Source organism: Loxodonta africana, chromosome X (assembly GCF_030014295.1).
Source record: "Loxodonta africana isolate mLoxAfr1 chromosome X, mLoxAfr1.hap2, whole genome shotgun sequence".
Classification (NCBI taxonomy): Eukaryota; Metazoa; Chordata; class Mammalia; order Proboscidea; family Elephantidae; genus Loxodonta; species Loxodonta africana.
In genome coordinates, this window is record NC_087369.1 from 176,834,980 (window position 1) to 176,849,914 (window position 14,935).

At 45.0% G+C, this 14,935-nt stretch overlaps 1 long non-coding RNA gene across 3 annotated transcripts; it reads left to right on the forward strand.

Moving 5' to 3' along the window:
- Nucleotides 1-4,332: 4,332 nt before the first annotated feature.
- On the forward strand, nt 4,333-14,109 carry LOC135228821 (uncharacterized). Of its 3 annotated transcripts, XR_010319696.1 has the most exons (4): nt 4,333-8,545; nt 11,755-11,836; nt 12,600-12,793; nt 12,959-14,109. It is a non-coding gene; the product is annotated as an uncharacterized LOC135228821 (long non-coding RNA). The 3 variants fall into 3 exon arrangements; XR_010319695.1 differs by having other exon boundaries at nt 4,333-11,836; XR_010319697.1 differs by lacking the exon at nt 11,755-11,836.
- Nucleotides 14,110-14,935: the final 826 nt, after the last annotated feature.

The following is a 14,935-nucleotide window of genomic DNA, read 5'->3' on the forward strand; positions in this document are numbered from 1 at the left end:
GGATATCTTCCAAGGATTGGGGTTGCTGGATCGTATGGTACTTTTATGTCTAGCTTTTCAAGGGAGCTCCAAATCGATTTCCAAAGTGCTCGTACCATTTTACATCCCCACCAGCAGTGTATAAGTGTTCCAGTCTCTCCACAACCTCTCCAACGTTTGTTATTTTGTGTTTTTTGGATTAATGCCAGCCTTGTTGGAGTGAGAAGGAATCTCATTGTAGTTTTGATTTGCATTTGTTTTTTTTTTTTTAATGGCTAATGATCATGAGCATTTCCTCGTGTATCTGTTAGCTACCCGAATGTCTTCTTTAGTGAAGTGCGTTCATATCTTTTGCCCATTTTTTAAGTGGGTTGTCTTTTGGTAGTTGAGTTTTTGCAGTATCATGCAGATTTTAGAGATCAGATGCCGATCAGAAATGTCATAGCTAAAAACTTTCTCCCAGTCTGTAGGTAATCTTTCTACTCTTTTGGTGAAGTCTTTGGATGAGCATAGGTGTTTGATTTTTAGGAGCTCCCAGTTATCTAGTTTCTCTTCTGGTGTTTGTGCATTGTTAGTAATGCTTTGTATACTGCTTATGCCGTGTATTAAGGCTCCCAGTGTTTCCCTTATTTTTTCTTCCATGATCTTCATCATCTGAGATTTTATATTTAGGTCTTTGATCCATTTTGAGTTAGTTTTTGTGCATGGTGTGAGGTATGGGTCTTGTTTCATTGTTTTGCAGATGGATATCCAGTTATACCAGCACCATTTGTTAAAGGGACTGTCTTTTCCCCTTTTAATGACTTTGGGCCTTTGTCAAATATCAGCTGTTCGTCTGTGGATGTATTTATGTCTGGATTCTCAATTCTGTTCCATTGGTCTATGTATCTGTTGTTGTACCAGTACCAGGCTGCTCTGGCTACTGTGGTAGTGTAAAAAAAAAAAAAAAAAGTGTAATATGTTCTAAAGTCAGGCAGTGTGAGGCCTCCCTCTTCGTTCTTCTTTCCTCAGGGAGAGATAGTGAGCCAGCCACACAGTCTACTCACACCTCTGGAACCAGAGAAGACAGCGCTCTTGGCAAAACTAAGTACTTGCGTTTATTTTACCATGCCCCCAGCCCCCAAGCCGGCTTCAGTGGCAGACCCCAGGTGGTGGTGGGTCTGTGGCTCTCTAGCCGTGGTTGGGAGGCCAGGTCTGACAGAAGGGGGGAGAGGTGGTGTACGGGGATAGGTGGGAGGGAGAAAGAAAAGGAAGAATGAGAAAAAAAAAAAAACCTAATAATAAAATAAAAATGGCGGAGGCTGGTGAGTGGGGACAGGGTAGATCTGAGGGCCAGTGGAAAGGCAGGGAGATGATCTACGGGGCTAAGGGTGAGGGAGAAAGAAGAGAAAGAAAAAAAAAAAGCAGAAAAAATTGTGGCAAAGAGGGAGCTGGTGGGTGGAGATGGGGCAGAACCAGTGTGGCGGCAAGCCAGTGGCTCTCTAGCCTAGTGACATAGCATGGTCCATCAGGAAGGAGTGGAGGTGGCATACAGGGCTAAGTGGGGGAGGCGGGGGAGAAAAAATATGAAAATGATAAAACAATAAAAATGAAGCTATGGGAGTCAGCCGGTGGGGGTGGGGTGGACCCAAGGTGGTAGCAGTCTGATGGCTCTCTAGCTAGTGGTGCAGCATGGCCCGTCAGGAAGGGGTGGAGGTGGTGTATGGGGCAGAAGGGTGCGGGGTGGGAAAGCGTGTTTCTCCGGGTACCAGGTGCTATGTCTCCTTTTGGGAGCTCCACGAAGTTGTCTTCCTGTACTCCCCATCCAGGGTCCTTGCTGGCTGTGTTCCAAGGTGGTGACATTGTGCAGTGTTAGTTGGCAGGGAACCTCCAATCCGTATATCTCATCATTCTGTTTTTCATCAGTTTCTTCTTCCATTGGGTGTTTGATCTAGTTCTTCACCCCTTCATTTGATACTTAGGGTTCCAGGATTGATGTTTGTATCTGTTTTACTTAGGTTTTCAGGTCTTTGTTGCAGAGGGCTGGCGTGATACATCTGTCTATGGTGCCATGTTGGCTCCTTACCTTAACATTGGTGATTTTAAAAACCTTCTCCCTTGGTGTCCTCTCTCCCATTTCTGTCTGCGATGGTTATCTCTTGGTAGACTGTCTAGGTAGCTGTCATCCTGGGACTTCGTCTGGGGTTGAAATTCCTGTTCTGAATTGCACACCTTTCTCTTTACTGTTTTATTCATTATTTTTGTTCGTTTGTTTGTTTTTTGTAACTCAGGCTTATGAGGTAATTTACATACTGCAAAATAGACTCATTTTAGGGGAACAGCTCTAAGAATTTTATAAGTGTATATTGTTGTGTAGCCATTACCACACTTAAGATATAGGACATTTTCTACACCCTGAGTTGCCTCATGCCCTTTGCAGACAAACCCTCCCCCAGCCTGTGCCAACCACTGATCTATGTCTCTATAGTGTGTTTTTTTTTTTTGCATTAATGCTGTTGCTTGATTTTTTATTAAGTAAAAGGTCATATAACACAAAATTAACCATTATAACCATTCTGAAGTTTACAATTCAGTGGCATTTAGTACGTTACAATGTTCAACCATCACCTCTATATAATTGCAGAACGTTTTCATCACCCTAAAAGGAAATCCTGTAGCCATTAAACAGTCTCTACATATTCCCAGTTCTCCCCTGTCCCTGGCAACCACTAACCTGCTTTTTGTCTCGGTCGGTTTACCTATTCATATCTCATGTAAACAGAATCATACAATATGTGTGTGACCTTTTGTATCTGGTTTCTTTCACTTAGCATAATGTTTTCAAGGTCCATCCATTCGTAATCAAAAAGAAAGAATGAAAATGAATTAATTGGTAACTCAAAAGGATCAGAAACAGCACGGAAGTAATCAGAAGAAAACCACAAGAAAGGAAGTTAATAAAGATAAAAGCTGAAGTTAATGAGGTAGAGAATGAGGAATGATAAAGTTGTCATGGCAAAAATTTGGTCCTTGAAAAAGTCAACAACGTTGACGAACTAGCGACCCTATAGGACAGAGTCCAACCGCCCCATACAGTTTCCAAGGAGCTCCTGGCGGATTCGAACATGCGGACCCTTTGGTCAGCAGCCGTAGCACTTAGCCACTGCGCCACCAGGGTTTCCATTAACCTAATAAAGTAAGTTAAAATACACAAGTAAGCATAAATATACAAAAAAAAAAAAAAAAGACAAGAGAGAAATTAGTATCAAAACAACACGAATTTATGAGCAGGAGACTATTTTGAAGACCTCTATAGAAAAAATAGAAAAAGAATTTGAATGCTTGGATGAAGTGGATAATTTCTGGGGGAAATGTAATTTATGAAAATTAACCGCGTTGGAGATAGAACACTAAACAGACCAATTTGAGCAGAAGTAATAAAGTTGTCAAGGATAAATGCATCAGACCCATGTGATTTTACAAAGGACTTCTACTCAGCCTTCAAACTCAGAGTGTCCCAAATGCTATAGAAATTATTCCAGAAAATGGAAGCAGAGAGAAAATTTCCAAACAACTCTTAGGAAAAAATATACTATGGATAACTAAATCAGATAAAAAAAGATAGTACAAAAAAGGAAAAATACAGAATGGTTTCATTCACGATTACCAAGACAAAAATCCCTTATATAAACTTTTAGCAAGCGGAAGGTACATCACAGTAAGAAAATAATACATTATAACAAAGTAGGGTTTATTTAAGGAATGCAATATTGCTTAAATGTTGTAAAATCCATTACAGTAATACACTGTACTAACAGTTCAAAAGAAAAATGATGTGATATTTTAGTTTTCCACTCTTTCTTTTTAGTATTTATTATGTTTTAAGTGAAACTTTAAAATTCAAGTCAGTCTCTCCATTCTGCCACTCTCTGTCTCTTTATTGGTGCATTTAGTCCATTTACATTCAGCGTAATTATGGATAGGTATGAGTTTAGTGCTGTCATTTTGATGTCTTTTTTGTGTGTGTGTTATTGACAGTTTCTTCTTCCCACTTAATTTTTTGTGCTGAGTAGTTTATCTTTATATACTGTCTTCTCCTCTTATTCGTTGTTGTTGATTTCGTTTCTGCTGAGTCTCTATTTTTTTCTTGTATTTTGTTTTGATGAGTAGGATTGTTAGTCTCCTTTGTGGTTACCTTAATATTTACCCCTATTTTTCTAAGTTTAAATCTAACTTTTATTTCTTTATATCGCCTTGACTTCCTCTCCATATGAAAGATCTATGACTACACATTTCTTAGTCCCTCTTTATTGTTTTAATGTTGTCTTCTTTTACATAATGACATCGCTGTTTTCCCTGTTTTGAGCATTTTTTTTTTTTTTTTTAATCTTGGTTTATATTTGTGATTTCCCTGTCTGGGTTGACTTCTGGTTGCTCTGTCCTGTGTTCTAGCCTTGGGTTGATATCCGATATTATTGGTTTTCTCACCAGAGAACTCCCTTTAGTATTTCTTGTAGTTTTGGTTTGGTTTTTATGAATTCCCTAAACTTCTGTTTATCTGGAAATGTCCTAATTTCGCCTTCATATTTGAGAGACAGTTTTGCTGGATATATGATTCTTGGCTGGCATTTTTTTTTCCTTCAGTGCTTTATGTAAGTCATCTCATTGCCTTCTTGCCTGCATGGTTTCTGCTGAGTAGTCCGAGCTTATTCTTTCTGACCCTCCTTTGTAGGTGACTTTTAGTTTATCTCTAGCCGCTCTTTAAATTCTCTCTTTATCCTTGGTTTTGGCAAGTTTGATTATAATATGTTTTTTGGTGACTGTCTTTTGAGATCTACCTTATGTGGACTTCGATGAGCATCGTGGATAGATGCCAACAAATCTTCAACAATTCTCTCAGTATTTTCTGCATTTATGTTCATGAGAGATATTGCTCTGTAATTTTTGTGTGTGTGTGTGATGTCTTTACCTGGTTTTGGAGTCAGGGGTATGCTGGCTTCATAGAATGAGTTTGGGAGTATTTCATCATTTTCTGAAATACCTTTAGTAGTAGTGGTGTTAACTCTTCTCTAAAACTTTGGTAGAATTTTCCAGTGAAGCTGTCAAGGCCAGGGCTTTTTTTTGTTGTTGTTGGGAGTTTTTTTTTTTAGTTGCCTTTTCAATCTCTTCTTTTGTTATGTTTTTGTTAGTTGTTCTACCTCTGTTTGTGTTAGTCTAGGTAGGTAGTGTGTTTCTAGGAATTCATTTCTTCTAGGTTTTCACATTTGTTAGAGTACAGTTTTTCATAGCAATCTGATATGATTCTTTTAATTTCAGTTGGGTCTGTTGTAATATCACCCATGTCATTTCTTCTTTGGGATATTTGCTTCCTCTCCTGTTTTTCTTTTGTCAGTTTGACCAATGGTTTATCAATTTTGTTATTTTTTTCAGAGAACCAGCTTTTGGTCTTGTTAATTCTTTCAATTGTTTTTCTGTTTTCTATTTCATTTAGTTCAGCTCTAATTTTTATTATTTGTTTTCTTCTGGTGCCTGATGGAGTCTTTTGTCGCTCACTTTCTATTTGTTCAAGTTGTAGGGACAGTTCTCTGCTTTTGGCTCTTTCTTCTTTTTGTATGTGTGCATTTATCGATATAAATTGGCCTCTGAGCGCCGCTTTTGCTGTGTCCCAGAGGTTTTGATAGGAAGTGTTTTCATTCTCATTGCATTCTCTGAATTTCTTTATTCCATCCTTAACGTCTTCTATAATCCGGACTTTTTTGAGCAGGGTATTGTTCAGTTTCCAAGTGTTTGATTTCTTTTCCCTGCTTTTCCTGTTATTGATTTCCACTTATGGTGGCGTAGTGGTTAAGTGCTACGGCTGCTAACCGAGAGGTCAGCAGTTCAGATCCACCAGGTGCTCCTTGGAAACCCTATGGGGCAGTTCTAGTGTGTCCTATAGGGTCACTATGAGTCGGAATCGACTCGACGGCAGTGGGTTTTTTTGGTGTTTTATGGCCTTATGGTCAGAGAAGACGCTTTGTAATATTTCAATGTTTTGGATTCTGCTAAGGCTCGCTTTATGACCTAATATGTGGTCTATTCTCGACAATGTTCCATGTGCACTAGAAAAGAAAGTATACTTGGTTGCTGTTGGGTGGAGTGTTCTGTATATGTCTACCAGGTCAAGTTGGTTGATTGTGGCATTTAGATCTTCCGTGTTTCTATTGAGCGTCTTTCCGGATGTCCTGTTCTTCGCCGAAAGTGGTGTGTTGAAGTCTCCTACTATTATTGTGGAGCTGTCTATCTCACTTTTCAATGCTGATAGGGTTTATGTATCTTGCAGCCCTGTCATTGAGTGCATAAATATTTAATATGGTTATATCTTCTTGGTGTAGTGCCCCTTTAATCATTATATAGTGTCCTTCCTTATCCTTTCTGATGGATTTAACTTTAAAGTCTATTTTGTCAGAAATTAATATTGCCACTCCTGCGCTTTTTTGATTGTTGTTTGCTTGATATATTTTTTTCCATCCTTTGAGTTTTAGTTTGTTTCTGTCCCTGAGTCTAAGTTGTGACTCTTGTAGGCAGCATATAGACGGATCATGTTTTTTAATCGAGCCTGAGACTCTCTGTGTCTTTGGAAGCCCTGGTGGCGTAGTGGTTAAGTGCTGCAGCTGCTAACCAAGAGGTCGGCAGTTCAAATCCACCAGGCGCTCCTTGGACAGTCTGTGGGGCAGTTCTGCTCTGTCCTGTAGGGTCACTATGAGTCGGAATCGACTCGATGGCATAGGGTTTGGTTTTGGTTTGGTGCCTTTATTGGGCTTCTTTCTGGGTGTCCTGTCTCCTTTACCAAAACAAAGCGGTGTGTTGAAGTCTCCTACTAGTATTGTGGCGCTCTCTATCTCACTTTTCAATACTGTTAGAGTTTGTTTTACTGTTACTCAGCCTGGAAGCCACACAGCATTACTTTCACTGTACTCCATTGCTGTAGCAGCCACAAGCCCACCCACATTCAACGGGAGGAGACAAAGACTGCTCCTCTCAGTGGAGGCTGTCAAGGTCTCCCTGTAGAAGAGTATGTGGGATGGAGCTCTTGTTGTGTCTATCCTTGGGAAATACACTCTGCCACACTGTGGTTATTATTACCATTTGTACATGTCTAGAAATGATGGTGAATCCATTCTCTCGACTCTCTCCAGGTGCTTTGCTTTCTAAAGCTGTGTTGGTAGACCGTGAGCCACACGTGAGTTTTGCATATCTTTTTTACCACGTGGTTTACAGTGGTAGTGATTGGTGCCTTGAAGTCATGAGCTGTGCATCTACTACCACCTTCTGACAGTAGATCGTAATTGCAGATTTGGTTTAAACCTCTTTCCTTGGATCCAACAAATAATTGCTCACAAAGCAGGTGAGAACACTGTCACTTGTCCTCATCTAGAAAATGGGGATAACGACAGCATCTCCTACACAGGGTGGTTTGTAGATTGAATGAGTCAATACCTATACTCACACCAAACGGGCCAGCACATGGTGTTACACTCGAAAATTTGTTATGATTCATGCTAGGACCCAGGGCCGATGGTTAAAATTCATGGGGCATGCCGGGTTTGAGAGGGAACATGAAGGACAAATGGAATAGACTGAAAACTGAAATCTCTAGCAAACAAGCTGTCCTCCAGGGCCCGGCACACGGGAGTCACTGGAGGGTGCTGGCTGAATGAGTGGGTGAAGAAGGCGACAGCAGAAATGCAGACCAAGCTGGAAACCTGTCACATCCTGCTCACAGACAGCCCCTTCCCCACATGAAGGGGAGAGGAAGAGGAGGCATCTTTGATCAGACACAGGAGTCACTGTCACCATGTGGAGAACTTCTTCCAGCTGAGGAGACTCCTCAGGGCCCCCTTCACGTCCTTATTCCTTAGGCTGTGAATGAAGGGGTGGAGCGTGGGTGCCACCAACTCATCAGAGCAAAGAGGAAGAACTGGCAGAGGAGACTGAGGATCAACATGTGGTGAGGAGGGGGAGAAACGGAGAGTGTGCAGTGGCATTCTGGAGCAAGGCTGAGGTCCCCAGGTGTCAGGAGGTGGAGTGATCAGTTGTCACGTGATGCTGAAGGGTCATGTACGAGGAGGTCTGGGAACCCACCCTGGGTTTAGTAATGAGACGGCGGTGGTTTGAGGGGAGGTGAGGGTGCTAGGAGGGACTGGGAAGTGAGGAATTGGGGACAGAGAGCCCAGACAACCCTTGCGAGGGGTGGCACTCTGGCTGTGAAGAAGAGGAGGAGAAAGTGCTCTAGGTGGAGGGGGACCTGGGGTCCAGGAGAGGCTGGTGGGTTGTGAAGAAGTGAGAGGTTGGAGCCGTTCAGGTGCTCACAGGGGCTGTCGGGTACAAGGGAGCACTGACTTGTGTGGGAGAGAAGAGTTTACCTGGCGGGGAGGGGGCTGTGCACACGGGAACCTGCCTCTCCCCCAAGCCTCACTCCAGGGGACCCTTCCTTCCCCCACCCCAGATTCTGAGTGCCATGGACTGAGATGCCTCTTGTCGAAAGCAGAAGTTGTGCCAGAAGCTGGAACAGACGTCCAACAACAGCTCAGGGTGGTGCAGTTGGGTAAGGAGGGGGCTTCTCTGTCCTGAGCCATCCGCAGACGAGGGAGGGTGGCTCATGCCTGGTCCACAGGCTGAGACTCTTAGGAGGTGCGTGGGGGAGGCACTGGACCAGTAGGACCCCAGCACACCTGGGTCCCATTCACTAGTGCCTTGCTTCGGGCCCTGGGGCGGGGGAGGGGAGGCAGGACCAAGCCCCCCCATCCCAACAGCAGCAATAAACTCACCCTCCTGCCCTGGTGCCCAGCTGTGGCAGTAGCCCCTGTCCACCTTCCTATTTACACCCCAACGACGTATTTTTTTTTTTTTTTAATTAACTCCACCTCAGTGTTTCCATGTGTAAAAGCGTGTCCCTCCTGGGATGTGGCCAAGTGCACTAACATTCTGCCCGGTATTCCCCTCCGCATATTCTCAGTGGGAGGCAGAAGGATCCTGTTAAGATGTAAGGCGAATTACATCCCCGCTCTGTTCAAAACCCTCCAGTACCTTCAAATGCACCCACACTCCTTAAACGCTGGCAATGCCTTACTGTCCCAGGTGGCTCTCCTATCAGGATGCACCTACCTACCTCTTGCTCCCACACCTCTTCAAGTGGCGCACAGGTAGGGGGGAGCAAGTCAAGCCGGGAGCACTCCGGGACAAGAGAATGGCATCTAACAAGCCCTGTGAGAGACCATGGTCTGATTAAGGAGCGAGGGTGTCTGGGGCCACTCGGTGCCAGGCAGGCACTGTTCCAGGAGCTACGGATACGTGGGCAGAGGGGGAGAAGAGCCATGATTGCTGCCTGGCTGAGGGAGGACATTTGAGAAGGACCTGGAGGAGGTCAGGGAGTGAGCCAGACGAGTCCCAGGGGAAGAGAGTTGCAGACAGAAAAAAGCCTGTGCCAAGATCCTCAGGTGGGAGTGGGCTGGGGTGTTTCAGAAAGGGCGAGTAAGCCAGTGTGGCTGGATCATCGTGAGCAAGGGAGAGATTGGGAGAGACGGCGACCGGAGAGGAAAGGGGCAGGACCACCTTGGGCTCTGTGAGCCACTGTGAGGGCTCTGGCTTTGCCTCTGGAAGAGATGGGAGCCCTTTGGAGGGTTTGGAACAGAAGCGATGGGGCCTGGGACCTGACTCATTTTAAGATAGTCCAGAAGCTTCAGTAGTCCCTCTGCGGGGCCAAGGCTGCAGGCTGATTCTGGGCTTTGCAGGGTGAAGGAGGGAGGGAGTGTCAGACTCAAGTCTTGTCCGCAGTGAACTGGCCCCACATTTTTGGGGCCAGATTTGGGTAGCCTATCTGGAAAGGGGGAAACCCTGGTGGCCTAGTGGTTATGTGCTACCTCTGCTAAACAAAACGCCAGCAGTTCGAATCCACCTGTCACGTCCTTGGATAATCTATGAGGCATTCCACCCTGTGCTATAGCGTCACTATGAGTCGGAATCGACTCAAAGGCAACAGGTTTTTTTTTTTTTTTTAATTTGAAACTGGTGGTCCTAGTGTCCTTCTCCTCTGTCCTTTCGTCCAGCTACCCCCTTGTGGTCCCCCACCCCACCGTGCCTTTGGGTTCTTATCCGCAAAGGCCTCATCCGTCTCCTTTTGTACGGTACTATGGCTTGATGGCTTATCAGCAAGGAGCCAGAACTTTACGAAGGATACATGCCTGTTTCTTCTGTGAAGGGTAAGAGAGCCATGTCCTCAGGCCAGGTTAGTAGGATAAAGAAATAATCCTGTTGTCCTTCATTTCAAATAGAGGAGACTTTTCTATCGCAAGTTACATACCAAAGAGAAACTAAAACTCCCAATAGGCTAAAGCCTGAGGGGAGGCTATGGGTCTGTGCAATTGAAAGGACTGGAGGAAGTTGCTGGCTTCAGGCACGGCAAGATCCAGGATTGCTCACACGCTACTCCCTGGGCTGGGCCAGGATGGCAGCAATCCGAGGTGGGCACAGCCCAGGGAAAGGATCCTGGGCACGGCTGCCGCCTCCAAGCTTAAGGCTGACGCACTTGACACATCTGAAGTCTTCCACGTAGCAGCTTTGACCCACGTCTGTGTCACGTGGAAGCCCAGGCAGCTGAGAAAGGATTCCCCCACACCCTGAGTGACATAGGTGGAGGGGTGGGCGCAGGGCCACGGGGACATTCTTACTGTGTGGCTACAAAGCCACCGCAAACATAGCAGTAAAATCGTGTCATTTCCAAAGCAGCTCCTGTTTCTACCTCAGCTTTCCTGGGAGTGGGGGCGGTGCAGGAGGTAAGGGGAGGAGATCTTCCCTCAGCTCCAGATGATTCATTCAGTCTAAACAGACCTATAGCAATAAGGAGATTGCTTAGAGTTTAGAGATGGCTGGCTGCTCTCGAACGTTCAGGTTGGAGAGAGACTACATTTCTGAGCCTCCCGTGCAGTTAGGTGTTGGTATGAGAGTTCTCGCTAATGAATTGTGAGTGGGAGTAATGTGTGCTCCTTCTAAGCCAGGCCCACAAATATTTAGCATGTGCCCTCCTCCATGTTCTTTTCTGCTTCCGCAACTGGAGTGGGGATGGCTGCAGGCGTCCCTGCAGTGCTGACAAAGCAAAAGCTATTTCACCACTTACCTGAATAGGGTTGTGATGAGGATTGAATATGGACATGAATACTTAGCATAATTCCTGGCCAATATGGTTAGTTTCCGTAATTATTATTACAGTCTTTGAGTGCTCCAGTAATCGTCTGCGGTGGGAGAGAAGTGAAGATCCCTACCTCATTCAGCAGACAGTACAATTAGGACTGGGCTTCTGTCGGCAAAGTCTCATACTTGCTGATGCTGGCAGTCTTTTCTCTTTCTGCACCGTCCCTATGTTGATGAAACAAGTCTCAGCCACCTTACAGAAAATTGAACGAACCATAATTTGAGATATGCTGATGTAACAAAATGCAGTTTAAACCAAAAACAATATGAAAAGCTTGGTTATAATAGTTATGAAAATTCTAAAGTGAACTAGAACATCTTGCATTTACACAACACCGTTCTGTAAAACAGCTCTGTGACACAGTCTGACTCTAGTTTTGATGTGTGACAATTGACAACTTGTAAGCTCACCCTTGTAAGCTCTTCCCCTTCTGTCCACCCCTAGAAAAGCTGATAAGAAAGCCTGAGCGCCCCTCCTTGAGTGGGAAGTTCAAACCCTGCAAGCCCCTGCTTGTGTGTGGGAACACTCACTCCAGCCTCACCCCTTAACCACAACAAAAATCCTAGGTCGGTCTCATTTCCCTGACCTCTCAAGCCACTTTGGACCTGCTTGGAAGCCAGCCCTGCTCTCCCCTGAAAGTCTCATTATGTGAGTAATGAGCCTTTTCATACTCTGTTGGTGCACGTGTGGCATCATCAGCCTCAACATCCCAACAAAATTTTGGGTGGCGGGAGGGGTCCGTGTGCCTCTGTGAGGTGTCCACAACAATTGGCGCTACAAGCAGGATGTCTAGGGGCTGTCCCCGACCAGCTGGGGTCTTTCTTCTCATGCTTTGGCTTGCCAACTGGCTCTGCTGCCTGCTGACGAGCATGTACTTTGAGCTGCTGCTAGCTGACTAGCTTGTGCTTCAAGCCGAGCTGCTGTGTGCTGCGTTTTACAAATCCTACCTATCTATCCTCTGTTGGGGATTTGAGTGATGTAAGTCAGAAGTTTCAAGAATTGGCATTTAGGGACGGGAGTATGGGATCAGGGCCCTACGTAAAGTGGCCCTGGGTCCTGTGTCTCAGTCCAGACCTATCTGTGTGTCTTAGATGAATCATGTGTTTCAATTCCAGCATAAGCTGTGAATGACACTAAACTCAAGGAAATGACTCTTACCCTGTGACCACTGGTTGTGTGTCTCAACCAGTTGTTGGCCTCAATTGTATAGAGAGCCTGGCGGGGGGGGGAACAACTGATACCTTATGCAATACCCAAGCCAATTGAGTGGTGGCTCGTGTGGGGTAAGAACAGTTACTATGTGGGAACACTAAGGTCACACTCTTAAGGCAGATGGCTCACTAAGACCTTACAGAATGCTTCTGCTTCTGCTGCCTATACCTCTGTCACCAAAAGAGACCCTGATCCTTAGAGTTATAGGGAGAAACACCCATCGTACCCTCTGGCACAGCCAAGGGATTGATTCAACCATTGACCGAGAAACCACGGGAGCCTAGCATAGATGTGAAGCAACCAACTACAGGCCAAAAACAACAACCAACCCCAAGCCCCAAAGGGAGGAGAAAGAAGACCTTCTGTCAACCCAGGTCCAGAAACATCGAAAAGGTCAATGACCCTACCCATGGTCTTCCTCTTCTTCCCCATATACCTCCAAGGCTTCTATTTGTCCTTTCCTGGCCAAACTCACTCCTCAACCTGAGCCCTTTTTATGAAGCCCCCCTTCCTATCCAGTCCTCCTTCTGAACTAATTCCCTTCTGTTTCCATACAAGGCGAAGAAGATAACCATGAGGGTAAAATTAGCCCTTCAACAGAGTTCGAGAAAGCCTAAGAAAGGAGAAAGGTCAAAAATATTAGTCTTACCACAGGAAGAATAAGAAAATGAACAAAAATAAGGCAGACCAGGAACAAGAGAGCCTGAAGACCAGCACCACTCCAAGTAATGCCCTGTGCGTAGCAAAGCTCAGAGACCTAGAACTATCTTCTGTGTCTCCAAAGGAGACTCTGGAGAAATGGTTAACCACGTAGAAACCAAATCTTACACCAACAGGGTGCAAGGATGCTGGAAATTACATAAGTAAAATAAAATCAACAAGTTATGAGAACTAGATGCGTGTGTGTGTGTGTGTGTGTGTGTGTGTGTGTGTGTGTCTGCGAGTTCTCTGATGGTGGGGAGGGAGGGAAGGAAGGGAAGAGGCCAGCACGTGAGAAGGGAGAGGAGTGGCATCCTGCAGGGTTGGGGGCCAGACTGGCAGCTCCACAGTGAGCCGGACACTGGGGATAAGGACTGGGTCAGGACTGAGCACTGAAGAAAAATTTCTCTCCTTGACACTTTAACCCACAAACCAGGGAAAAAGGGAGAGGTTGCTGTGTCTGCCTATGTGTGCAGGAGAAGGGAGTGGGGGAAAGGCAACACCAAGGTGTAGATTGCAGAGCCCACGTGGGGAGAGGTATGATATGTGTCGGGTGGCAGTGTGTAATAAAGAGCCTGGCTCCATTTTTTGATGTTTGACTGCTGACAGCTTTTAAGCTTCACTTTCCTTCTTCCTCTTCTGCCCCACATCTGAGCAAGCTGATAAGAAATCCTGGGTGCTCCCTCGTTTGGTGCCAACAGGAGGCTCAAACCACACAAACCCCTGCCCAAGTGTGGGGACCCTTGTCCCAGCCCCACTTCTTAACTACAATAAAACCCCAAGCCAGTCTCCTTTCCCTACTCTCTCAAGCCATATTCAGACCTGCTTGGAAGCCACCTTGCTCTCTGCAGAAAATCTCTCATTATGTGAGTAATAAACCTTTCATACCCTCTTGGCGTGATTGTGGCATCATCAGTCTTAACATAGGAACCAAATTTACTCAACTCCATGCCAATAAACTTGGGAATCTGGAGAAAATCTTTGCTTTTCTGTGAAATATACATGACCAAAACTGGCCTTAGGAAAGAGAAACTCTTTAAAAAAAAAAAAAAAAAAGGTACTGTAAAAGAGAGACTGTTTTAAAAAAAAAAAATCCCCCAAAGGAAGCACTGTTGTTGTTGTTAGGTGCCATTGAGTCGGTCCTGACTCATAGTGACCCTATGCACAACAGAACAAAGCGCTAAGTTAATTGAATTCATATGGAATTCAGTCAAACCTTTAAGGTGCCAGGAACTCCAATGCAGGCGATTCAATGGTAGAATTCTTTCCTTCCATGTAGGAGACTGGGGTTTGATTCCCCGCCAATGCACCTCATGCTCAGCCACCACCCACCTGTCAGTGTGGCCTTGTATGTTGCTATGATGCTGAATAGGTTTCAGCAGAGCTTCCAGATGAAGACAGACTAAGAAGAAAGACCTGGAAATCTATTTCTGAAACTCAGCCCATGAAAACCCTATGGACCACAATGGTCCAATCTGCAACCAACCATGGGGATGGTTCAGGACGGGACAGCCTTTTGTTCCGTTGTGCCTGGGGTCACCGTGAGTAGGGGCTGACAAAACAGCAGCTAACAATGACAAGACAAAATAAACGTACAACTTCCAACTAATAAAAACTGTCTGCCTTGAGCATTACGCTCTTTTAAGAACTATCTATATGGGATCAAAGTGACAACAGCAACTCGAAAGATTAGATAGGAACCTTAGCGGGCAGTGAATGTATGTTAATGGGGAGGAACAACTCAGAAAAAGAGGGTGAGAATGGTTGCGTGTCTCGAAGAATGTAATCGATGTCACTGAATGGTACATGTAGAAAGTGTTGAACTGGTGTATGTTT